The sequence below is a fragment of the Eubalaena glacialis genome, chromosome 6, assembly GCF_028564815.1.
Source record: "Eubalaena glacialis isolate mEubGla1 chromosome 6, mEubGla1.1.hap2.+ XY, whole genome shotgun sequence".
Taxonomy (NCBI): Eukaryota; Metazoa; Chordata; class Mammalia; order Artiodactyla; family Balaenidae; genus Eubalaena; species Eubalaena glacialis.
This window is the reverse complement of record NC_083721.1, coordinates 62,244,649-62,270,836: the sequence shown is the minus strand read 5'-3', so window position 1 is coordinate 62,270,836 and position 26,188 is coordinate 62,244,649. Positions and strand designations below refer to the sequence as shown.

Genomic DNA, 26,188 nt, shown 5'->3' with positions numbered 1-26,188 from the left:
CTGGCATATTAGCCAGAAATTTAACAAGGAGAATTGGATGAGGAGACTGCCATATTGAGCCTTGATGAAACTAACACATATCTCTGGTGGTTTGGAAATCTGCATACATGTTTCAGGGAAGATCAGAGAAGGTCCAAGATATCCACATACCCCAGACTGACCCTAAGGCCTAGTGCAAAGAGGAGATAAGGGAGAGCCCAGTGGAATGTAAGAGGCAAGGAAGACTTGTAAGCTGACTGAACTTTGAATGAATTCCCCAACCCATGCATATATTCATCAGCAAAGGGTGTTAGCTTATTGGCCTAAGTTGTTTGAGTACAACTTCTGACCAGTCATTGGATATAAACTGCAAATTGTGCTGACACAGGGGCAAGTCTTAGCTAAGAAATGAAAATAGGAATTATAAAAACTGACCAGAGACATCAGCAGCTGAACAGTATGAGGGAGACAGATTCCAAAGAATTAGACTGGTAAGTCTCTAAACAAACAAACACATAAATAGCAAAAACAGCAGAAACCCCCAGAGGGAAAAATCAGAAGTCATAACTACTATAATATATTGTATAAAATGTCAATTTTCAAGAAAAAATTTTTGAGACATGTAAGGACACAGGAGTTTAATCCACACCCAGTTAAAAAAAAAGCAGTCAACAGAAACTATCTCCAGGTTGTGGGGGAAAGCAGAAGGTGAATTTAGCAAAGACCTGAGAGGAGCTACTACAAATATGTTTGAGTAAGTAAGGAAATCATATTAAATAATTACATAAAGTATTACTGTAATTACTATTCAAATAAAGAATATTAATATAAAGATAGAAATTATTTTAAAAAGAAACAAAAATTCTGGAGTTAAAAAGTACACTAATTAAGATGAAAAATATTCTAGAGGGACTCAACAGCAGATTTGAGATGGCAAAAGAAAAAAATCAGTGAACTTGAAATTAATCGGTAGAAATTATCCAATTTGAAGAAGAGAAAAACATAATGAAGAAAGTAGAGCTTCAGAGATCTGTGAGAAACCATCAAGCATACCAACATGTGTAATGGGAGAGAAGGAGGAGAGAAAAGAAAGAAAGAGAAGAAAAAAGATATTGGAAGGAACAATGGCCAAAAATTTGCCAAATATTATGAATAACATTAATCTACATGTTTGAGAAGCTCAACAAATTCCAGGTATCATAAATATGAAAAATCCATACATAGTCACATCATAGCCAAACTTAGAAAGCCAAAGAGAAAGAGAAATGCTTGAAAGCAGCAAGAGAGAAAAAGAAATTCGATACAGGGGACACCACTGTGATTAACAATTGACTTCTCATCAGAAACATTTAAAGTCAGAAGGCAGAGAGATAACATATTCAAAGGCTGAAGGAAATAAAGATTTTTTAAAATGACAATCAAGAATTTTATATCCAGCAAAACTATTCAAAGTGAAGGTAAAATAAAGATATTGTAGGATAAAGATTGAGGCAATTCGCTGCTAGCAGACCTGCCTTACAAGAAATACTAAAAGAAATCCTTTAGGCTGAAAAGAAATGACAGCAAACAGTAATTAAAATACACCCAAAGAGATAAGTAGCACTGATAATATAATTATGTAGGTAAACATAGATATGGTATAACTATATAACAAAACTCAATTAAAGTAGAAGGAAATAATAAAGATTAGAGCAGAAAACAATGAAATATATAACAAGAAAATAATAGAGAAAATCAATGAAACCAAAAGTTGATTCTTAGAAAAGATCAACAAAATTGACAGATCTTTAGCTAGACTGACCAAGGAAAAAGGAGAGGACATAACAGATTACCAAAGTCAGAAGTGAAAAAGGGGACATTACCAAACCCATAGAAATTTAAAAGATTAAAATGTAATACTATGAACAAATATATTCCAAGAAATTAGACAATTTAGAGAAAATGGTATCACTTCTAGCAATGCACAAATTACCAAAACTGATTCAAGAAGAAACAGAAAATCTAAATGGACCTATAACAGTAAAAAGATAGAATTATTAACTAAGTCATCCCACAAAGAAAAGTCTGGATGCAAATGACTTCACTGTATCCTAGCCAATATTTAAAGGAGAAATAATACCAATTTTTCACAAACTTTTCCAAAAATGGAGGAAGAAGGAACACTTTTCAGTTCATTCTATTAGAACAGTATTACCCTGAGACCAAATCCAGACAAAGACATCATAAGAAAATAAACCAGTATTCCTCATAAATATAGAAACAAAAATCCTCTACAAAATATTCACAAACCTAAGTACAGCAATCTAATATTATTTACACCCTGACCAAGTAAGATTTATCCTAGTAATGCAAGATTGGTTTAACATCCAGTAATCCATTCATGTAATATAACATATTAGTAGAATAAAGGAGAGAACCACATGACTATATCGATTGTATCTATATGTATATTGTATCTATATGTGTATCTATTGTGGCAATAGATACACAAAAAAATTTTGAGAAAATCCAATATGCATTTGTGACAGAAACTTTTAACAAACTAGGAATAGAACTTCTGTACCTAAATAAGGGGCACTTATGAAAAAACCTGCAACTAATATCATACTTAATGATGAAAAACTGACGGGTTTCTCTAAGATTGGGAACAAGGCAAGGTTGTCAGATCTCACCTCTCCTGTTCAAAATTGTACTGGAGTTTCTGTACAGAAAGGTAAGAAAAATAAATAAATAAAAAGAAAAAGAGGATATAAAGCAAGGAAAGAAAAAAAAAGAAAGAAACAGACAGAAAAGAAAGAAATCAAAGGCATCCAGATTGGAAAGTAAAAAGTAAAACTTCTATTTGCAGAAAATATCATAAGTATGTAGAGAATATTAAGGAATGCATACACATACACACAAACTAATAAATGAGTTCAGCAAGCTCGCTGGGTACAAGAGCATTATACACAAGTGAATTGTATTTCTATATGCAAGCCTATTTCAGAATTATTAAGGTTCAAGTTCCAGACCACCACAATAAAGCAAGTCACACAAATCTTTTGGTTTCAACAATTCATATAAAGTTATGTTTACACTATACTGTAGTCTATTAAGTGTGCAATAGCATTATGTATGTACATACTTTCATTTAAAAATACTTTATTGGTAAAAAATGCTAACCATCATCTGAGACTTCAGCTAGTTGTAGTCTTTTTGCAATAGTAACATCAGAGATACTGATCACAGATCACCATAACAAATAAAATAATAATGAAAAATTTGAAATATTGCAAGAATTACCAAGATATAATTACCAGAGACATGAAGTGAGCAAATGCTGTTGGAAAAATGACACTGGTAGAAGTGCTTGATGCAGGGTTGCCACAAACTTTCAATTTGTAAAAAATGCAGTATCTATAAAGTGCAATAAAGCAATGTACATAGGAATTCTTTTCTTTGCGGGGGGAGGGGCGTTCATTTTACTATACTCTCTGCTCTTGCATATATTTGAAATATTTCACAATAAGAAAAGTTGTAAGTGAAAAGGAAAAAAAAAAAAAGACTAAGAGAAATAATTAAAACATTATAATTTGGTCTCTATGTTGACCACAAACAGGGCTTGTCTGTTAAAAATCAAATCTGAACAGTGTCAGAATGAATAAATCATAGAGAGGTGAGTGAACTCTCAAAAACAATCTGAGCAAGATACAGTCGGTGCTGAATAGTTGGGAAAGCATTAAGAGAATTGCCTGTATTAGCACAGACTTCCTAAACTGGAGTGCTTTGTTGCTCTTTCCTTGAAGTTCTGTGACCTGGTGATACCTAAAACTCCTACCTATGCGAGGATTTTAAAAAGTAGAGTGTGGTCAGAAGCAGTCCTTTGTTCCTAATCAATACTAAGATCTATAGTTCCTCACCCCCCTTCAGTTTTTTATTGTCTGGGGCTTTGTTTTTTGGCCTTGAAGACTTACAGGATGGGTTACTGTAATATAATGCATTTGCTACTTCTCTGGAAAGCCATTCAGAATCTTTAACTAGTGCAGAATGTACAACTCTTTTGCTAAATAGTCTCTGCCAAGAGAAGCATTCTTCCGGGCTTTGTAATTTGCATTGATTACTGAGCTGTTCCCCAGTGTATCACTGGGTGTATTCTATAAAGCCTTACATAGTTCTGTCTTGATTAAAGAAGTCTGACATTGGTGGTCAGTTTTAATAATGACTGAGGTTGATCTGGATAACTTGAAAAAATTTTAACAGATTTTGGAACCCAAAACGTCAGCAGCAAGTTATTCTTATTGATGACACATACTCTGGAAATCTAGTATTTTAAAAGTGCGTTCAGTGTACAGTACTGAACTTGAAAAAAACAGGAGGTTGAAAAGTAGACAGTAGTGCCAAAAATAAGGTCCTAGTCCTAACTTCTCTGCTCCTTAATCTAATCTGACATGCCTTCAGAATATTTCACTTTCTCGATGATCAATCTTCCAAAGAGTTTCTACCCAATACTTAACCCCACTACATAGGAACAGAGCTAATGATTTCTCATGAGGCAGATATGAATAGGAACAGTATTCATATCAAAGACAACTGGTCCCACTTCCAGGTCCATCCTTGGGCCAAGATATGTAGTCGCCAACAGTGTGTTGGCGACTGCATTTTTTGAGTCCTGGCGCAAAGTAAGATCCATCTGTTTTGCCCAGCCGTTTGCCTGAGTGCCACAAAATGGTCCTGTTATTAGTCTTATTTGTGGTCCTATTTGAGGTTAGGGGATAACGTAAATCAACTCCAGTCCTCCTTGTGATGAATGTAACATGGGAATTAAAAGTGGTGGTGTTGGTAGTGCTAAGTGATGTTGCATCTCTATTTTCTCAATTGCTCTGTTTTCTTTGGATTGGGAAGCAGACATTTAAGAATGAATTTGTCATCTGGAAGGATAGTTGTGACCAAGTTTCCCTCAACAGGATACAAGATGTTATTTTTGAGCTTCATTACCCTCACCAAGGCGGAAAAAAAAAGAGAGAAGAGAGAGGGAGAAAATAAATAAGGAAGAAAGTGAAAGTAAGGAAGAAACAGGCAGAGATAGAGAAGGGAAGAGAAAGGTCAAAGAAGAGAAAGAGGAATGATATGAGAAGAGGAGAATGTAACTTGACTTTCTATTCGTAGAAACTGCTTTATTGTTTTGAACTAAAAGTTCAATTCACTCAACATCTGGTGAATTAAGGAAAAGGAAATCTGACTGATTAAATTGAACTGCTAGTTGTCAGTTAAGTAGTTTATATATAAATATGCAGCCTAGTTTCTATCACCCTTTCTTGTCTGAACTAGACAGTTGAATCCGTTTCACTAACCATATGTGATCGGTGAGTAGAACAATACCAATTGGTGATTCAGATTTATATAGAGGTGAGCAGTTTTTATATTTCTGAATCATTTATTGGGGATTATTGTTATTCCTTATTATTTCTGAGCATGAGTTATTTTTGTCAGTTTCTTTTATGAATGTTTTGTTGCCTTATAAGGAAATATGTGAACTCCCCTCCTCTCAGTCAGTTGTCCCTGGTGACGCCTCCATAATTTCTGTCTTTACACTGGTGCATTTTTAGTCTAATTCAGGCATGTGAGAAGCAGGGGAAAAGTTTAGTTAGTCAATGTCAGTGATTTTTTTTTTTGGATCCATTCATGGATAGACCTAGTGGATTTAAGCCAGTTTGAACTTAAAATCTATATGCATCAAATAGACGCAATACCCAAAATATTCCTCTGTATAATACAAGAGAAAAAGAAAATAGAATTCACAGGTAAGAACTAGATGCATTTTCTAAAAACAGATGCAATTTCAGGGCTGATCTATGATCATAGTCTCATATATGGTGATATTAAAATATTACCTTGCATTAATAGGAAGGTGGACATAAACATACCATATTTAGTGCTACAAATATATAAAAAATGTACTGCCATGCTATAAAGTAAAAGAAAGATAATTGTTCTATCTCCATTTTACACTAAAAAGCTATGTTTTTCTAAACCTGTTGTGTCAGTTATTTGAAGCTAAAAATAGGGATGACTTAATCCAGTCTGTTTTTTAACTATTATCTTATTCATAGATGGTGTTGTATTAAGAAAGAAAGGATTGAAAAAATTAGTATGACATTTTAAGCCCAAGTATTTATGACATACTTTTATTTTAATGCCTGGACTCTTAATTCAAAGATTAAAAATAGGTATTTTTTAAATGCGTTCACAGTTATTTAAATCAAGAAGGCTGGTTCAAACCCTGATGGTCTTCCCATGTTGCTTCAAATAGCAGTGCTGCATGTGACTAGCTATGCAGTATGATGTGGTCTGGAGTGCACTAAACCCACAATACCTTGCAGTGGGCATTTGTATTGCTAAATATGTTCCTTTACCTCTACTTCACCATTTGCCCCACCACCAATTCAGTCATTTGAAAGTAGTAGATGTAACATTTTTTTCCAATTTTATTTGACGTTATATTTCCCTTTAATATGTGTATTCAGATTGTAGATTTTCTTCTTTTTTCTCTGAAATAACATTTTATGTAATCTTGAGGCTTTGGAATTATTTAGGAGTTTTTTAAAAATCAGAATATAGGTAGAATTCAGAAGCACTGAGCTTCTAGTCATATCATTATGAAGTACTTAACATGGCGGCATATTTTGTTTTTCAGAATTGCTTTTTTTTCCTCTTTAGATCCTTTTCTTTTCATTAAAAAAACGACTCTGGGAAGAGAGTTTTTTTTTTTTTTTTCCTTAGGAAAAAAAAATGCCACGCTTGACTGATAATGCATTGCTTTGGATGGTGAAACATTATGAAAGTTTAATTTTTAATTAAATCTGAAATACCAATTATAACTGAAAGAGATTTTAACCTGTTTCTTTTCAGACTGCCTGAAGTTACATTTAGAGACTGAAATCACTGCACCTTAAAAACAAAAGATTGAGCTGCACTGCATTCTTGTAAGTGAAAGCTTCCTCTACCTTCCTCTGTGTTTTTGTGACCAACTCAAAAAAAGGACAAAAATATTGGTAACATAGTAACCAGACATCAGTAAAAATTTGAATATCCCTGAAGAAATACATGTTTAAATGATTTCCTTCTTTAAAAAAAGAAAATTTGTAAGGCTCAATATTCAGTATGTCTTTTTTATCCAACCTAAATTGTGAATCCTTTCTTTTGGCTGGCTTGAATTGCATTAGGGAGGGTGTCACCCACCGTGCATCAGCACAGTGACATACACCCTGTCAGGAAGGATTCTTACATTTTGGTACAAGTCTCTTAGAAGGTAACAGATTTCTTATGGAATCAAAGTAGGTTCCTTTTTCCTTTGTGATGTCATTAGAAATTTTTAGCCTTTGTGTCAATGTAAATGGAGAGAAAGAAAGTTCATGATGACATCACAAGATTCTGTTGCTTTGAGGACTTTGGGCAAAACTAAGTAAAATGCATAATTCCCTTGTGTGCGTGTGTTCCCCATTCTGCTATGAAGCAGTCAAAATAGCACATCTTATGTCTTCCCGTGAGCTACAAGGCTGTCTCTCAGAGCCCCATTGTTCCATAAATGCATGTCAGAGTCTACCACAGTCTGGTCTACCCTTATTTAGCTGCTGTTTTGTCAATGTACTTGGAAGAACAATTAACATTTGGGATTTCAATGTCTGAATAACAGGCAGTGAATAGAACCCAAGCATATAAAAGATTCAGACGCCCAGGGTAAGAAAACAGAAGCTTAGAGTTGGTGGGGGAAAAAAGAAAAGCATTTTAATGCCGCACTCAAAGGTTATGAAATACTACAAGGAAATTCAGTGTTATTTTTTTTAAATTTTAGATCAAAATGTACATTTTCATAGTGAAGTCCAGAAGGTTATGATGTCTTCCTAAGTTTCACAATTTAATGTGTTATGAGGTCTTTTGCTAGAGAGTCTTAAAACACTTAAATAGCATTCATCTCCTTATGTCCTTGGAATGCCGGATGTGGGGTTTACTGCATCGTGGTTTTCAAAGTGTCACAGTTCCTCTCGACAGAGTACACTAAAGGTGGTTCAGATGATTTCTTCCATTTTCACTTTGGTTTACTGCACTCTTTCATTATTGACTGCAGTTCTTGTATGTTTACTGTAGACAGTTCTGACGTTGCTTAAATATCCCTGCCTATTGTCTGAATTCCTGTTAGGTCCTTTTTTTTTTTTTTTTTTTTGCTTTGAGAGATGATGCATGGACAGAGCAAGATCACTTCACTGTCAGGGTATCTGGTGAACTGGAGGGAACTTTGGCAGCTTATATATGCTGCCCACTGAGCACAGTGCCTGGATGGTATGAGTGAATAAATGATGGTTATTGTTATTTTTGTCATAACTACCACAGTCGAAAACCATAGATGGTAAGGTCTCTCAAATCAGGATCTATTTCTTATTGATTTTTATAATCCCCAGTACTTGGCATAATAGTAGTAATCAAGAAACAGCTATTGTTATTAGTACAATTAGAAAATTTAAGTCAGAACTTTAGGAGTCATTCATTCAGAGAATATTGTGAAGATGGGTTGAATAAAGTTTTTGACAGTCAGGAAGATATTTATAAAGGAATTTGTCAAAGACAAACCTACTGTTTACCACATAACATTAGGCATCAGTCGCCTAGTCTTTCTCCTCTTTGACTTTATACTTCTTTCACCGGAGCAGAATGAGAAGTGCCCACTCATACATATCCTTTTTGTCTGTGAAGTGGTCTTCACTAGTTTTCTGTTTAAGTTGTGTCTTACATCCCACACACTTAAGTTGTCTCCAAAGATAAATCTACCTGACTCTGGGATGGATGGTACTCTGTACCTGTTTGTCTAATTGCTATGCAGTAGATTGTGCTTCAAGAAAATGGGGCAAATGTTACAAAAGGTATTGGGTCAAGAGTCCAGAGATTTGGGTAGTTGCCATTAGAAACTTCTACTTTCAGTGCGTCAAAAGCCAGGACCAGTTTCTCAGCACAAATAAGACCACAGCATTCTTTAGAACTCAGAACAATTTGACCCCTTCTAAGCTTAGTTTCCTGGTTTTTTTTTTTTTTTTTTTTTTTTGCATAAAGTTATCTGCCCTCCTCCACCAATTTTAATTTATTTCTAAAAGGGGTCCCTTCATTGTAATTAAATTAGCTTCTGGTGGTGCAAATTAAGGCTCTCATAAAACTTGGCCTCTGAGGCAAAGCTAAAATGATAAAATTTAGGCTTCATGAATTGTACTGTTATCATGTTGAATAACATTTAGGGACATCAAAGAACTTTATAAACACATTTCACATTTTTTAAGATTAAAAGATTGAGGTGAAAGGGATGTAAGGGCAGAGCATCGTCAAACATTACAGGTAGAAAGGATATAAGAAATAAAAGTCCAGTCATCCCATTTTGGAATAAGTAAATTGAGGCCCAGGGTAGGGCATGCAGGTTACCCAAACCATGCTGATCACCAATGCGAATCATCCTCAGACATCTAGGCCTGAGAGTAAACCCAACTTTGGACTCTGAGGCTTTGATCTTTCTTCTACACTCAGGGTCTGAGTTGTGTTTGCTGAGGAACAAATTGCCTTAGGCTCATCTTATGAGACCCACTGAACTGTGGTCCCCTCTACCAACTAGTCCAAAATTCATATATAAAGGGTATTCTAAAAGCATTTATTGTTATCAAAAAATTGTTATTTTTTTATTATGCATTTTGGTATTGTGCCTCTGGTTGTGCATTGAGTCACACAGAGGCAAATTTATGTGGTTGGTTTAATATTCTTTATGATGATTTACAAAGTGGACAGAAGACCATTAGAAACATCAGTAGTTTAATTGGGCTTACAGGCAAGATGAAACCAGTAATCTGAACACAGCCATTGTGACATGGAATTCAGACTTCCCAAAGAGGGTGCATCAGGCATGGTGTCAGAATGTCATTGTTGCCAGGAGTCATTTCCATCAGAGAAAAGTTTCTCAGGGTCTGGAAAAATTGAAATAAACTTTAATAATTTAAAATGAATTACTTGCCCTGGTAATTTATTTCAGGTTTCCTTTATTGGATTCTGTCATTTGGCAATCCAAAGAGACCAGAGTAGTAGTTGGACAACAGATACATCTTTCTTATAGACAAAGTATTTTATGGGTGTAGTAGAGGAAATAAATGGTTATCACTTATTCTGGACCATCAAGGAATAATATCATATCAGCAAGCAGCCTAGGCAGAGGGAAGTTGAGGAAACAATGGTAATGGTGTGACCTGAGTATAGAATGCTGGTTAGGGCCAGTGTTTTCCAAAGTATAGGTTGCAACTCATTCATAGGTCATGAAATCAGTTTAGAGGATCACAGTCAATATGCTTTTAAGAAATAGAATCAAAGAAAAAAAAGTTTGTAAAAAGAGTATGTTACATATTTTTAAGATAATGAATTGAAAAATAAATATATGTCTTACTGGGAATCATGCCACCAGAATATGAAAGCAGATCTAAAGATGATAGGTCTTTTAAATACTCAACTCAGGTAATCGTGACTAAGGGATAATATTATTTTCCCCTTTTTTTACAAACGAGAAAGTGGAAGAATTAAGCAATTTGTCCCAGGTCATACGAAAGTTAATTGGTTGAGATAGGATGTGAATATGTCTGTCAAACTCCACATGCATACTTTTCCCATGATTTGACACTGTTTTGCAGGGTTGTATGACTTCATTTATTTCACTGTTGATAGCGCACACATTTATATCTTAAGTCCCAAACTACAGCACTGTATTTCCAGTTTCCTTATTTAAATCTTCAACTGTATAGGTATCACACCAGTTTCTCAGAATCAATATATCAAGTAATTATCCTCCTAGTTAAAAATCATCCTTCTTTTGACTATCCTAATTTTCTTCACCCCAATTCTCCAGGTCATCTTGGCTCAAAATATCTCATTCTTGCCTCTCCTATCCCCGCCAAGTATCCCATAAATGGCCAGTAATTCTCCTCTTTTGGTATCTCTGTCCTCGTCAGGTTTTCATCTTCTCTTGGTTGTACTAATCTCCTAGTCGGGAGAAACAGGGAGGGGAGACCTGTTCATCCTAAACACTGTTGCCCCATTAGGTTTCATGAAGCAGGAGCCCTAAGATCATGTCACTTTTGTTCAGACAAAACTTTAAATATTCTATAGTAATTACCAAACAATGCCTAACCAATATTCATGACACTCTAAAATCTAATTCTGTCCCCATTTTTGACTTAATTTTATGGTTTAATATACCATACACTCAGGCCAGATTTCCTCACCCTCATTTATTAGTATTGTTTCTGTTATCTGGAATGGCCATCATTCTGTCTTTCCATATGCAAATCTAATCCATCCTTCCAGGTTACTTTAAATGCTATTTATTCCATGAAACCTTCTCTCCCTGGCCTAGCCAGAAATAATCCACTCTCCCCTACCTACCAAACTCACTTAGCACCTGTAGCAGCCCTGCCAACAATCTCATTTTGGACTTCTGGTCTTCGAAATGGTGAAAGAATAAATTTATATAAGTTAACAAGTTTGTAATAATTTGTTACAGCAGCCTAAAAGCCTAATACAGCACCATCCTACACATTTTTTGAGACATGAATTACTTTCTATATTTTTAAATAATACTTATGGGCATGCTTTATTTTTTTTTTTTTAACTAGAAAGCAAATTCTTAGGGATAGAGCCCATATTAAATTATTAATATTTCTTAAGCCTATAGAATCTACCACAATAGAATCATTAATTCGTTATTCAGCCATGCTTAATATTGGGAATAAAGGAACGATCCCTTAGTGTCTCATGAAATTTATAGTCTTCTAAGGGAATCTGACATCAAATAAGTATGCAAATAATTACAAAATTACAAATTGTAGTCCATGGGAAGAGCTAATTGGTATGCAAGACAATAATGGGTGGGGAAAATCTATTGACTGTCCACTGGGTGCTCAGGAAAGAATTCTTAGAGAAAGTGTCATTTAAGTTGAGGGTTGAAAGACAGAAAGAATCAGCCAGGTGAAGAATTTGGGGTGGGGATGGAAGTTTGAGAGGGGGAGAAAGCTCCCAACAGAAACAGCATGGACAAAGCCCTGAGGCAAGGACAAACTGTGTATTCAAGGAAATAAAAGGATTCCAGAGTAGCTAGAGCAAAAGAAGCAAAGGAGGAGAGTGACTGGAGGTGAGGTCAGAGAAGTAGCCAGGGTGGGGAATTTGGATTTTATTCTGAATACCCTGGAAAAGCACATAGTAGACATGCAAAAAAAAGTAAGTAAATGAGTAAATAAATATTAATTGAAGAATAGCTTAAGAATAGAACAAGATGAAGATAATTCAAAGGTACATAATATTCGTAAGCTTATAGCATCTATATATTCATTTTGAATCCTCACTGAAGGTTTACTTCTGAATTTGAGGAGGGCTTGGACTTTTGAAACAGAGGTCTAATAGTTCACAACATGTTTCCCATCTGCATAACCAAAATAGGTCTCTGACAACCTTCTAAGATAAGGTCAAGTTAATTTTATTTCCTTTCTAGTTAATAATTATTAAAATTCTGTTGTTGTTTAATGAATCTGTTATTTTTGTTGATTTTTAAGTGCTCGTTGTATAGTGTAGAAATGAGTACAAAACTGTGTTTTACTCTTAGAATGTATTTTTAACTGTTAAACCTTAATCTTATTTTTAATTTTGATGTATTTTATCATGTGCAATGGCCAGGGGCCTGGAGGCATAGAAAGCCTTGAAAATGAATCATCATTATCCTCATTAATACTACCTATAATATGACTGAATTTCTGGATTAAAACAATCCAGACTGTTTTAAAGTATGATGATTAATATTCTGGAATGCCACTAAATCAGAATAGAGGTATTGGTTTGTTTGCAAAGTGATAGACATTATCCCCTTTTGCAATTGAAGAAATAGAGTAGAGGGAATGTGAAAATTAAACCATAGAGAAGTAGGTTAAGCTCTAAAGATATGAGTACTTATCCGTTGCAACTCAGTAAAAAGACACCAGAATCAAAATATTATGTCTACAGAGAACCTTAGGAATTATTTATTCTAGTCTCCTCATTTTGGAGATGAACAAAATTTAGGCCTAGAATTCTTGTTCAAGTCATACAGTTAAATAGTTAATGGCAGGGCTGGAACTGTAATTCTAATGCTTAAGAGCTAGATTACCGCAGCCAAACCAGCTAATCTGTGATCAAAGCCCCTATTGTAGCCCTTTCAAGGTCTTGGGTGGAAAAAGGAATATTAAGTATAGGAGATGAATCTATAGACAAATTTTAATTAATAAAAATCTGAACAATAAATATTACTCACAATCTGTTTACTTAATGTACCAGATGCTTTATAAAAGTTGTCTCTAATCCTTGCTACCACCCTCAGCAGCCCCTCAGCAAAGCAGGAGTAATTTCCATTTTATAATGAGAACACTGAGATCCAGAAAGATTAAGTAACGTCCAAGATTGCAAAGCCAGTAAGTGAGTTTTGTATTGATGCCAGACCTAACTGATTCAAACCCTGTACTATCTCCTGTTTGGTGTTTTTATCTATTGCATTTTGTTATCACTTCAGGTCATGTGGTCACAGAGGCCATTAGTTCTCTAACAGTCCGAATGTCTGAAAAACTTTGAAAAAAGTTAGGAAGGTAAAGAAAAAAGTTACGTTTAGCAGGTGCCCTCTCTGCATAAAGCTCTTTACATTTAATTCTCACAACAGTGTCTCAAAATAAATATTATAACCTTTAGTTTACATTTTAGGAAATTGAGGAACAGTGAGATTAAATAGCCCCCCGCCACCCAACATCTTAGTAAAACCCAGAGCCAGGATCCAAACGCAGATCTCTCTGACCCCAAGTATTCTTTCCATTATTCCACCCACCTCCAAGTCTGCTCTTCTCCTGATGCTAGTATTCTATGGTCTGCATACCTCAACTCCTTATATGGCAAAGTAGAATTTAATACATGCTCTCGTAGATTTCCCAAGAAAAAAGAGAATATGTTGAGAGGATGCTTTTATGGTTAAGTTATATCATCTTGCCTGGAAATAAATAGAGCCCCTATATATTTTTCCATCTTTCAGAAATGAAGAGCTGGAAGATTGGTCAAATCCATGACATTAGTCTTTCATCTCTATATCATCTTGACTCACTGTGTGTCTGTGCCCAAGGTCCCAATCATATCGCAGACAATGGTACTACTAACCTTGATCATACTTGAAAACATCTTTGAAAAGTGAAAGAAGTAAAATATTGTGTTTATTAGACCAATAAGAAAGAATAAGGTTTACATTTTCCTTCTCAAGTCTAACTTAATTGAAGCCTTATAAGCCTGATCAGAGATATAGGTCAATAAAAGTGCTCATCATTACTGCTACTAAAAAAAATGCAAAGCAGAAAATCCAAACATATTTATCAATTGTTAATGTTGTTTTCTAATGACCACTGAGGAAAACATTAGAAATGAACTACTTGGTGAGGGCAGGAGAGATAGAGAAAGAGAGAGAGAGGGGGAGAGGGAGAGGGAGATAGAGAGGGAAAGAAGGAGTAAGGGAGAGAGAGAGGGAGAGAGACAATATGGAAGAAGAGGAAGAGGGAGAGGTTTGAAACATTTGTTGATGGCAGGTCCTACTGCAAACATGATCCTGAATTTCCTTCCGTGTCAACTTTTGCAACACCACATGTATATACCTCCATTTCTGAGGTCATTTCTACTGTTGTTACACTTGAACGATTATTCTAAAACTATCTGTCACTATAGAATAGCACCAGTATGCATAACAAGTTTATGGTAATTAGAAGAAATGCCTACCTGTTATAGTTCTGCATTTGTTTTTTCCTCTGTATTTCTTGAGTTTGACTTCCAAGTCTTTCTGTGTGAAAGCCTTAGCAGTCCATTCAAGTCTCCTAAAATAACTCAGTGAAAAAAATCCTTCCTGCTTCGCAGAAGGGACTTTGTTCTTTTACCTCAGCCTTGCTCCTCCAATATGTGGCTAGTAGCCCTAAATCAGAAAGTACATTAGTATATGTTTTGAACTGCTGGGTCTCCTCAGGAGAAAAAAAAAAAAAAAAAATGTTATCTACAATATTATAATATTTTGTTAAAAATCCAATTCTGGTTCAGTGTTTTGTTCTCAAAGGAATTTTGAATGAAGGAAAAGCTTTTGTAAGAGGGAGGAAGCTTATCTAATCTCCTCAAGACTGATGAGAAGCAATCAGGAGACTTGTGACTCTTTGAAACAGTAAATTTCCAGGGAATTAGGCACACGTTTCTCAAGAACAATAAAGAGTGTTACACTTCAGGTTGCAGCACATTGGCTCCAAATGCACCGCTTCATATATCCCAAATGGCAATTTGAAAGCACCATTCTTTGAATCAACTGGAAAAGGAAGGAGGCCATGCTGAACTGACATTCTTTCAGGAGGTCATGAGAAATGGAATACAGAATGAAGTCAGTCTTCTGATTAATATCAGATTCTCAGGGTTATAAACTTCTTATGATAAAATGTCTTCAGAGACACAGGAAAATAATAGTTACCAAGTAGTAGAAGATTTAGATTTTTGACAAAGTCGTTTTCTTATTTGCAATTGCATTAACTTAACCATATGAAATTTGCTTAATCTTTGCTACAATTTTACTGAACTGTTCTTTGTTTACCTTATTTGAACATTGTAAAACTTTATTAAATAATCAATAACCAGTATATGTCTAACATTGTTATCATTGTCATTGTTGTTACTGAGTTCTGTTTTCCTCTATGGATTAGGGCTGCCAGGAATAGCTGTGAGCCTGGGTTACACATTTAACGCTACAGTTGTCTTATCCTCTTGTAGGACTGGAAAGTGGGAGGGACCAATTAGACTGGTTGCTCAGTTAGTTAACTTAGATTCATCTCACCTAGAAAACTTGTCAGCAGAGTTTTATGTATAAGTCCTTTTATCAGACAGAGAAATAGTTTGCATGAAAAGCTCTTGTTTTTTTAATAAGAACTGACTCTATCCTGCTATACAAGACTCTGATTGATGACATAATGCTATCCACATAATCATTGCAGTTACCACCAGAGAGACAGCCAGTGTAATTGAGAGGAAGGAGCAAGGGGCTAACTATCTAGAGACTTGATTCAGGCATTGTCAAACAGTTTTGTGTTAAGATCATTTTCCTTATCTGTAGGGGACACTTTTCTCTATCTTACAGACATTATGCAAAGAAGTCAAATGATATTTAGAGTTCCACGGAATAAAGATGTTTCATAAATATCATGTATTACTATCACAGTAAAAGTATTAGTGGAATTATAAATCACTTTGAGGTCTCAGGAGTAAGGTGCTTTATCTGAGCTCTTAGTGGTTAGAAATTAGTTTGTTTCTTGAGTTGCCTTACAGAGAAGTACCCTGTTGCTGCTAAGTACTGTTCATACATTGGAAACAATGACTAAGAATAAATTGCCGGTGATAAATTACTTCTTTTAAAGATTTATTTTTAAACCATTCTTTATTATAAATTCTCTTATTCTCTCAAGTTAAAAAAATATTTTTAAACTGCTTTACTTCCCACATTGGACTGATTTTTTTTTTTTTCTTTTGAAGGAAAGAACCATGGGTAATTAACTAATTTTCTCAGTCACTAAAACTGGCGCCAGATAGGTATTCAGTAAGTGTTTGTTGAGTATCCTGTGTAAAAATTTAGTAAAATTTTAGTAAAATTTGCTTTAAAAAAAGAATACTGCATTCATTAATTTGACTACATGAATACCATGTGATATGTACAGTTGTTATTGAAGATTATACAGCCATTAGGGAAAGAATGAATTATATCTATTGCTATCGACCTGGAAGGATGACCATAATTTATTAGGTGAAAGAGCAAATTTTCAGGATAATAAATATTTATGAGTAAATATATTTGTGTGTTTATATGAACACAAACATGAAAAAAATGATGGTGTTGGTTCTTGTTAACAAGCACAATGTGTGTGTGTGTGTGTGTGTATGTAAAACTGAGCCTTTTCATGATACAGGTTCATGACTGGAACCACATACAAAGGAATAATAGTTGAGCAAGCAAAAGTTATTAAAAGTAATTTGATTCTTTACTATAGTTTCTCTGAATATATAACCTGCAATGCAGAAAAAATAAAACTTAATGTTCTTTTTTGTCATCTCTTTCATCCACAATATATCTCTCCATTATAGATACCCCCAATGTTTCTCTACCTTTTCCTCACTCTCCTCTTCAAGAGCCCTCACTAACTCTCCTCGGCCCAGGTCAATTAATTTTTCTGCTCACTTCCAAATTCCTTGCTGGATCTGACTTATTCTTCTCTTTCTGTTGTAAATCTCACTAGACTTTCTGACTTCTATTTCTCTCACTCACTGAGGAAAAATAAACAAATAAATAAACCTTCTGCAAGATAAGTTTTCAGGACTATATTCCCAACAGAAAATTCATAGAAGTTTAAGTAATTGAAGGAGCAGACCCAGAAGCCTTAGGTTAAAAACAAACATCAGAGGTCCCCTTTAGAATATGCTTGAATAGACTTCAGCCAATGAGATGGGCAGAACATCTGAATTGGAATCAGGCAAGAGAGGACTGCACAATCTGAGGTACTGTATTTCTCAGAATCAGTACATTCTAGATTCCATCATAGAGTAGTCCTGACAATGACTCACCCTTTATGGATAAAGGGCAGAGGTACCATAAGCTAAATTAAAAACACAGGAAAGTTGTAGTATAATAACCACAGCTAAAGAGATGTACTTTACTTCATGTTATAGTCAGTTATGATAAAGGCTTTAAGAAAAAGAAGGGAGAGAAAAAAAGGGATCGGGGGACTGGGAGAGGGAAGGGATAAAGAGAAAGAAAGAATATCCTCCTCCCAAATAAAAAAAGGAGAGAGGGTACAAGAGTGGAAGAAGGTGATTGGTTATGGGATTAGGAAGCATGAAGGAAAAAATAAAATATATTTTGGTACCCCAGACTTTCTCTACATCTGCACAAATCTTCCCTGGTCCCTTATGAGTCCAACCCTGGGTGGGTTGGGTCTTCTTGGCACTTCCAGCCAGTCAGCTGTCCACTCCTTCCTTTTAGAGAGTGCTGACTCAGAGTGAACCATTTACAGTTGTGGGAAACTCCCTTTAGAATATGCTCGCAATTACTTTTGTGTCTCTTAACTCTAGGGGACTGAAGAAGTCAAAAGGCAGCTGATCATGGCAAGCTTGCGCAAAGTTGTAGGTTCACTTCTTTGCCCTATGCCTTCAGTTTAAAGAATTTATGCAGAAAAAACATGAATTCTTGTTTATCTTATGTGACTCCTACCTGAGCCTCAATAGTCTGGTCAGAACAGTCACTCTAGCTAGAAAGGTGACAAACAATAGAGGTGTTGTTAGAAAGACAAATAATGTTTGTGAAGAGATTTTAATCAGATAAGAAAATGCTTATATAATGTCAAGGGATAAAAGCAAGATCCAAAACTTGTATAAAATATTAAGTGTTTGTTTCTAGGTGGTTATTGTTCATTTCTCTTCCATTCTTTTTGTTTTCCAAAATGGCAAGAAAGAAAAAGAAAAGGAAAAGTGCTCTTGCAATATCCTGCCTTTTTAGTTTGTTTAGTTTTAATCAATGAAATAATTTTAATGGTTGCATCTCTTATAATGAAGAGATTTCATTTCAAATTTGAGTGACATGATATTCTTGCTGAGAATTTTTTTTTTCTTTACAGATGCTACTATAGTGTAATATTCTGGTCATTTTTAATGCTCAAATAGCCATTGAGCTTTGGTGGAGTGACTGGGAGAAGGAGGTTGTGAGGTAGATGGTTTATTATCTAATTACTGGGGATGGATTAATATAACTCAAACAGAACACTTGTCACTTCAGGAAAGAATAGTCAAGAGAAGCAAGGCAGGTCAATGGATATATTCAAACCATGCTTTTCTATATAAAATAAATGTTTACTTAAATGAGAAATCACTTCATGTTCCACTTATAAAGCTCAGATGGTACAAACGTTTAAATGGAGAAAAAAAACTACACACAATCAAGAGACTTGATATAGCCCAAACTCTGTATCTCCTGGTCTTCTAAATATTTTACCTATTTATCTTATTCTCACCTTATGGCTCACCTTTTTATTTTATTCTCACCTTATATCTCTCTAAGGTCTAATGAAGCCCTTAGACCATTTTCATAGCTTATGTTCTAGTTTAGGTTCTGTAGCTCTTTAAAATCTAAATGTCAATTATCCTTATAATTGACACCTCTTCTGCTCTTCTGCTTTTAACTAAAAGGCTACTTAATTTCTCCCAGTTGGAATGGTTCTTCTGTCATTTACAATTCTAAATTTCTCTTTCCTCACCTCTGTGCTTTAGACCCAGACTGCCTTTTACAGTTACTTTCATTTGTTTACTCCCCCTGACTCAGGATCTCTTTCTGCAGCTCAGAGATTCCTAATCTTGGCTGCACATTAAAATCACCTATGAAGTTTAAGAAAAAAATACCAATGCATTGACCTCACCCTAGATGTTCTGTTTTAATTGGTCAGGGGTGGAGTTTAGCTACAACGCTAGACCCTTACAGGAACCACACTCTTATTTCATCTCAAAATTTTCAGTTCAGTTAAGTTTAACATGCTTCTTCACACTGGAAAACCATTTTTTCTGGATAATGACTACTTTCCTAACCAGGCAACAATAAAGTTTTAACATTATGCATAATACAGCTGTATCTATGTATTATCACACAGACATGCATGTGACACACACAAGCACACACATTAAGCTAATGACCAAACTTGAACAAAAATTTGATATACATAGAATTGCTTTTACCATAATTAATTAGAAACTAAGTATAGTTAATGAAATTTTAAGAGTCCTCTTTAAACCTGTATTGAAAATGAAATGCCATACATTGCTCAATGGTACCAGAATATGCCTTGAGTCTGATTTGTGGGGAAATAAATGGTGGCTGACAGCAATGTCAAAGGGGTGTAAAATTGATAGTCAAAAGGTGGAAGCATCCCAAATGACCATTGCTGGATGAATGGATAAACAAAATGTGGTGTAAACATATTTAATGGAATATTAGCCTTAAAAACGAATGAAATTCTGACACACAGTAAGTACATGGATGAGCCTTAAAGACAGTATGCTAAGTGAAATAAGCCAGACCCGAAAGAACAAATATTGTATGATTCCATTTGTATGAGGTACCAGAATAGTCAAATTCATAGAGACAGAAAGTAGAATAGAGGTTACCAGGGGCTGAGAGGAGGGAAGAGTGGAGAGTTATTGTTTAATGCGTTCAGAGTATGAAAGATTAAAAAGTTCTGCCAATGGATGGTGGTGATAGTTGCCAATAATAGTGATGTACCTAATGCTACTGAACTGTGTACCTAAAAATGGTTAAAATGGTAAATTTTATGTTATATATATTTAACCACAATTTTAAAAAGAAATGTACATTTGAAAACTTAAGAAATTTCAGTGAAAATGGATTGCAGCTACAGAGTTAGACGGCACAATTGAACTGAGTAGTCTATTCACAGAATCATTAGGGTTTTATGAAATATAATAACATTTTAGTTTAAGTAATAGTCTGTACTTTGCTACTGAGGCCAGTCATACTTATAAAATCCAAGTGTTGGTATTATCCTTGATTCTCAAACAGTAATGACTGTAATAAACTACAGAGACCAAATTTTAAGTAAACAGGATTATTATTAAATGCTTAAAGCTATATTAGAATTCTCATTTTTCATTAACTGATGGCAGAGGCAGAGCTACAGGTTTCTTTTTTACCAACAGCACTATCTCTTACCAAATTATCTTCTAGGTAGGAGAAGCCTTGGCTTTGTTTGAGTCCATACTTTTCCAATAATTCAATATGTGAGCCAGTGGTTTTGTTTTTTTTTTACTTTCCTGAAAATGTTGAACATTTTTATTGACTCATAAATTTCTTGGTTTAAAGTTCTGTAAATTTTAACACATGTATAGATTTTTGTAACAGCCACCATCACTATCAGGGTACAGAGCAGTTCCATTACCCAGAAGAACTCCTTTATGCTATCCCTTTATCCCTCCCCTATCCACCAACCCCCCGGCAACCATGATCTCTTCTTTATCCCCATAGTTTTGTCTTTCTGAGAACTGTCATATAAATGGATCCATATAGTGTGTAACCTTTTGAGACTGGATTCTTTCACTCAGCGTAATGTATTTACAATTCAGCCATGTTGTTGCCTGTGCCAATGGTTTGTTTCTTTTTATTACTTCATATTATTCCTTCGTATGGATGTATCACAGATTGTTTATACGTTCACCCATCAAAAGACATTGTGTTTTTGTTTTTTATTTTCCAGTTTGGGACAATTATGAATAGGACTGCTATAAACGTTTGTGTACAGGATTTTGTGTGAACGTAGTTTTCATTCTCTAGGGTAAATATCTAGGAGTCATACTGCTAGGTCAGAAGTAATATGTATGTTTAATTTCATAGGAAACTCCCAAACAGTTTTGCTGAGTGAGTGGCTATACCATTTTGCATTCCCACCAGAAATGTATAAGAGTTCCCGTTGCTCCACATCCTTGACAACCCTTGGTATTGTTAATATTTTTTATTTTAGTCATTGTAATAGGTGTGTAGTGGAAACACTTTTTTTTTTTTTTTTCTTTTAACTACATTTTTTAAAGCTATAGATGAAAATGTGATTCTGGGTTCATAATCTTTCCTGACTCATTTCTAGAGATATTCTACTCCTATGTATGTTTTTCCACAGGAAACAAAATATGGTCTATTATTTTTATATTTCTGATACTGTTTGTTTTACCCTCCTCTTCCCAGAATTGCTATTTTTCTCTATGATAGTGCATTAATATAATTTTTCAGAAATCTCTTTCTTGAAGATCTAAAAAAAATCACCTGTTTATATCAAATTCTAATGTAGATTGAAATAGTGTATGTACCTACGTAAATTCTAGATATGAGGTATAACAAAATTAATGTATTCATTCAACACACATTTGTCGAATACTTGCCATATCTCAACCAGTTAGGTGAAAAATACGTGGTACATTAGGAAAGGGCAATATGAAAAATATCAAGATATAGTTCTGTTTGTACTTCTAATGTTGAGGCAAATTATATTGAGAATGTGGTTGCTGAAATAAAATTCTTTGAGATCAGCACATCAGGTGTTGAATGGGTCTTGGTCTCTACTTTAAAATAACATTTTGGAAAAATGAAAACAAACTTATGTCAATGAACACACGTTTTCTTTTAGAGAAAAGAGTCCTGTCCTGAGTTAGGAGACCGGCATCACAGCCCCACTTCTGCCATTTTGCAGTTTTGGAGTTCGAGCAATCATTCCACCTCTCCAAATTCATTTCCTTGTCCATAAGATTAGAAAGTTGGCCTAGATGATCTCTAAAATTCCTACCAGCTTAAAAATTAAAAACTAACACTGTCTTTCCAGGATTTACATCTAGCTACTAAGTATGGCAAGAAAGGCAACATTTTTATTATTCTTAACAAAGATGGACTTTAATATCACAATGTAACATAATTAACTAATTTGTTTACTATGCATCCTTGCTGCAGGACATTGTCTATACCCTGATACAGAGGCATACTCTCATTTTACTCAGCCGCTCAGAAGCATTTCAAAATGTGAAATAATCCTTTTTTTTTGTAATAATGTCACCCCTTGGCTTCTATGACCTCACACTCCTCACACTCTCCTGATTTTCCTCCTACCTCACTGACTTGTCACTTTTGTTAGATCCTCCTTCTCTGGTCCATTATATACCCTAGAGGAGCTCTTCCAATCCAATAGCTTTAAATACTATTTATATGTCTATGACCCCGAAATTTTTATCTCAGGTCTGACCTTAATCTCTCGCCTGAGCTCTAGACGTAGAAATAGAACCATTTACTTGCTGTCTACATTGGATGCCCGGTAGGCACCTTAAATTGAGTAAGAGATCTTGATTCCCCACCCCATCTCTGTGAATAGCACCATCCTGGTGGAAGAGGCCTGCTCCAGTTAATGCTGTATCTCATCTTTTTTTCTTATTCTATTATCTTTGGCAATACAGTTTCCTCAGAACTTTAGCTGGCTTCTGGTCCATTTGTTTCAGGCCATTTCCATATGTGAGTAACCACAGCAAAATTCTCAACTGGATAGTTTTTAAACCTGGAAACTCTGTGTTTCTTTTTTAACTGGCCCCGTGTTTTCCTCATCTCCACATTTTCCAATTTAATAGTGGTTATCCGGAGCCATTGGAAACAATAGGCAGGAGGAGAAAGCGCACCCTTAACCTACTCTTGCTCTGATTAGGTGTCATTGTCTGACAGGTAATACTTGAAGGAAGATGCTTATCTCCTGTTAAGGCTGCCATGCTATGCTGCTTCACTTTTGGGTGCAGAAGAAGTTTAGCTTTTTGCAAGGATTGTTCTCCATTGTCTGGTCCCATGCCCTCTAGATACCATTTAATATGTCTCCACCAACTGGATGGGTCTCTTTCCTCTCTTGCCTTCCTAGAAATGATTTACTCTGAATGAGGGAGATGGGTCATTCCCCTACTCAGAAACTTTCAATGACTCCTCATTGCTCATAGGAGTATAATCCAACTCAAAGTGTGACAATTAAGGTCCTTCAGAATTGGACCATCAGAATTTTTATATATAATAAATTTTATATGTTGAAATGTATGAATGCATTTAAAGGGCATGCCACACTGCCTAGAATGTTAGGAACTAAATAATGGTAATTATTTTATTAACAAATTTGCTTGATTTTTTAATGTTTAAAGAAATTGCCTTCAAAAAAAGCTTTTTAAAGGAGTATATCTTAATATTCAGCAAGCCACTTCTAGTAATCTTTCCATAAGAAATACTTGCACATATATTACAACGATTTTCATTGCAGCTTTATTCAAAGTAGCAAAAATTTCAAAACATATTAGATTTCCATCAAAAGATAAATGGTTTAACATGTTATTACATTAGACTATATCTATCTTTTACAAAGCATAAAATAGATCCATATATACTGCCCTGAAATTTTACATAATATATGTTAAGTTTAAATTACAAAGTTGTAGGTTTAATATAGGTAATTGTCTTATCTTACATTGATACAAGTGAACTACAACTGTCACAAAGAATGGGGAGAATGCACTCCAAACTGGTTATCTTAGAGGGTGACTGAGGAAGATTGCAGTGACAGAGGGGGTTTCTTCCATTCTTGTTAAAATTTATTTTTAAGTGGTGGGATTGTTTGTAATTTTTTTAACTTCATTTTGTATTTGTCTGTGGGTGAATGGGATAGTTTTCAGTAGTTTCAAATAAAAAAAAAAATTAAGTTGAAAAAACCCCTGTCAAAATTTAAAATGTTGCCTTGGAAGAACAAAATAGCATTAATTGATTTGTTGATTCACTCTTACCTGGGAAAATAAAATGTAGTATTTTGGGAAAATATAAAACAGAATTTGGGGAAAGTAAGCCTTTTTGAAGACTTAGCAATTTTGCTTGGGTCAACCTTATTTAGGACCACCAAGGAATTTGCATAATAACACTATTTTATAGATCTTTGCATCAGAAACCAGAAAACATATTTCTTCTGTAAGTTTCTATAAAGTCATCCAGAATTGTTAATTATCTGTTACTTTGACTGTTACAGAAGTGTTCAATTATACCTTAAAGAACTGATAAATCATATGACATTCGACCTCAAATATCATAGATCGACTTTTTAATTCTTTTTTTTTTTGAAAATAGGTATTTAAGTGTAAATAAATGTGCGACAATAAGTTCTTGATATTTTTGCTTACGTAAGGGCAAGAAAACTATTTATTTGTGTGTTGAAAAGATTCTATGTGTGCTGGAAGCCCTCTGTTTTTACAACCTCCTATGAAAACTGTCAGAGAATCTAGAAGTTTCTTGAGAAATTCCCATGACTAACCATAGGAGTTTCAATAATAATAACAACAACAATATAATAATAATAAAGCAATATAGAAGTCACAGTTTGCAAATCCAATGCCAATTTATGTGAAGTATGAATTTATACTATTAGTTTAAGGTACCAAATGTTAGTATAGAAACACAGAATTAAATCAGGTAAACAATTCCCTTTAGTAGGGAAACTATCGGTATGTCGTAGTTACTCTTTTCTTATTTCACTGTAAGGCTATGTTGATTGTCTCCCTGCCTCTAACATACCACTTAAATGCTTTATCAACATAAAGCTTTTTCCTCTATGATGACATTCAAAGGGACCCGTGGAAATGCAATAAAATATAAATTGTCCTAAGAAAATTAAGAAAACAATAATCTGCAAGGCAGATATAAATATTTGATGCTGTAGTTACATGCATCTATTCATTTAATTATTAGCATATATAGAGTATAGGGCTTTTAGATTTTACTTCTTATCTAACTGTACTGAAGACACTGAAAAATCAAAATTATTATATTTGTAAAGTAAGATAGTGCCATAAAATCTTGAAATTGGAAGGGTTCTCAGAAATCATCTAGTACAGTAACTTTGTTTTCTAGATAAGGGGTTGCTAAACTGTGGCCTGTGAGTCAAAGCCAGCTTATTGTTTGTTTTTTGTATGGCCAGTGAGGTAAGAATGATTTTTACAGATGAACATTTGCAGTTGATTTCATGATAAGGACACTGTCTTTGAACCTCAGCTAAGCAATATGTTATGCTCTAAAAAAGAATTCTGTTCTTGTCATTAGGAGACCTGTATTGGAAAAAAAAAAAAAAAGACTTTATTATTATATTTTAAATTTTGTTAATAAAATAACAATGTGATTTATTTTAAATAATTTTATTTAAAATTAAAATTTTTAAATTAAATATTTTAAATAATTTTTATTAAAAATATATAATGTGATTTGTTTTCTCTCTTGTTATATTAGTACCCACATAATATAGCATTCTTGATATTGCCGCTTGACCCACAAAACCTAAAATATTTATGATCTGGCTCTTTATAAAAAACGTTTGCTGACCCCTGTCCTAGATGAAGGACCTAAAATTGAGAAAAGCCGAATGATATTCCCAAGGTATTGGTTAGATCCCTTTCATCTCTTTGGTTCAGAATATTCTAATATTGTATGGGCTCTGGAGTGTCTGGTTTGAATCCTAACTCCACCTTCTATTAGCCTGTTGATCTTAAACAAGTT

At 34.5% G+C, this 26,188-nt stretch overlaps 1 protein-coding gene across 6 annotated transcripts in view; it reads left to right on the top strand.

The window, feature by feature from the left end:
• Positions 1-26,188, top strand: part of ZBTB20 (zinc finger and BTB domain containing 20) — a 795,186-nt gene that overhangs the window by 322,128 nt on the left and 446,870 nt on the right. For 4 of the 6 annotated variants that reach the window (XM_061193112.1, XM_061193108.1, XM_061193111.1 and 1 more), the window contains one exon: positions 6,868-6,941. The exons of the other annotated variants lie outside the window; for them this stretch is intronic. The gene's annotated coding sequence lies outside the window, so the exon portion shown is untranslated. The remainder of the gene's footprint in view (positions 1-6,867; positions 6,942-26,188) is intronic. 6 annotated transcript variants of the gene reach the window in all.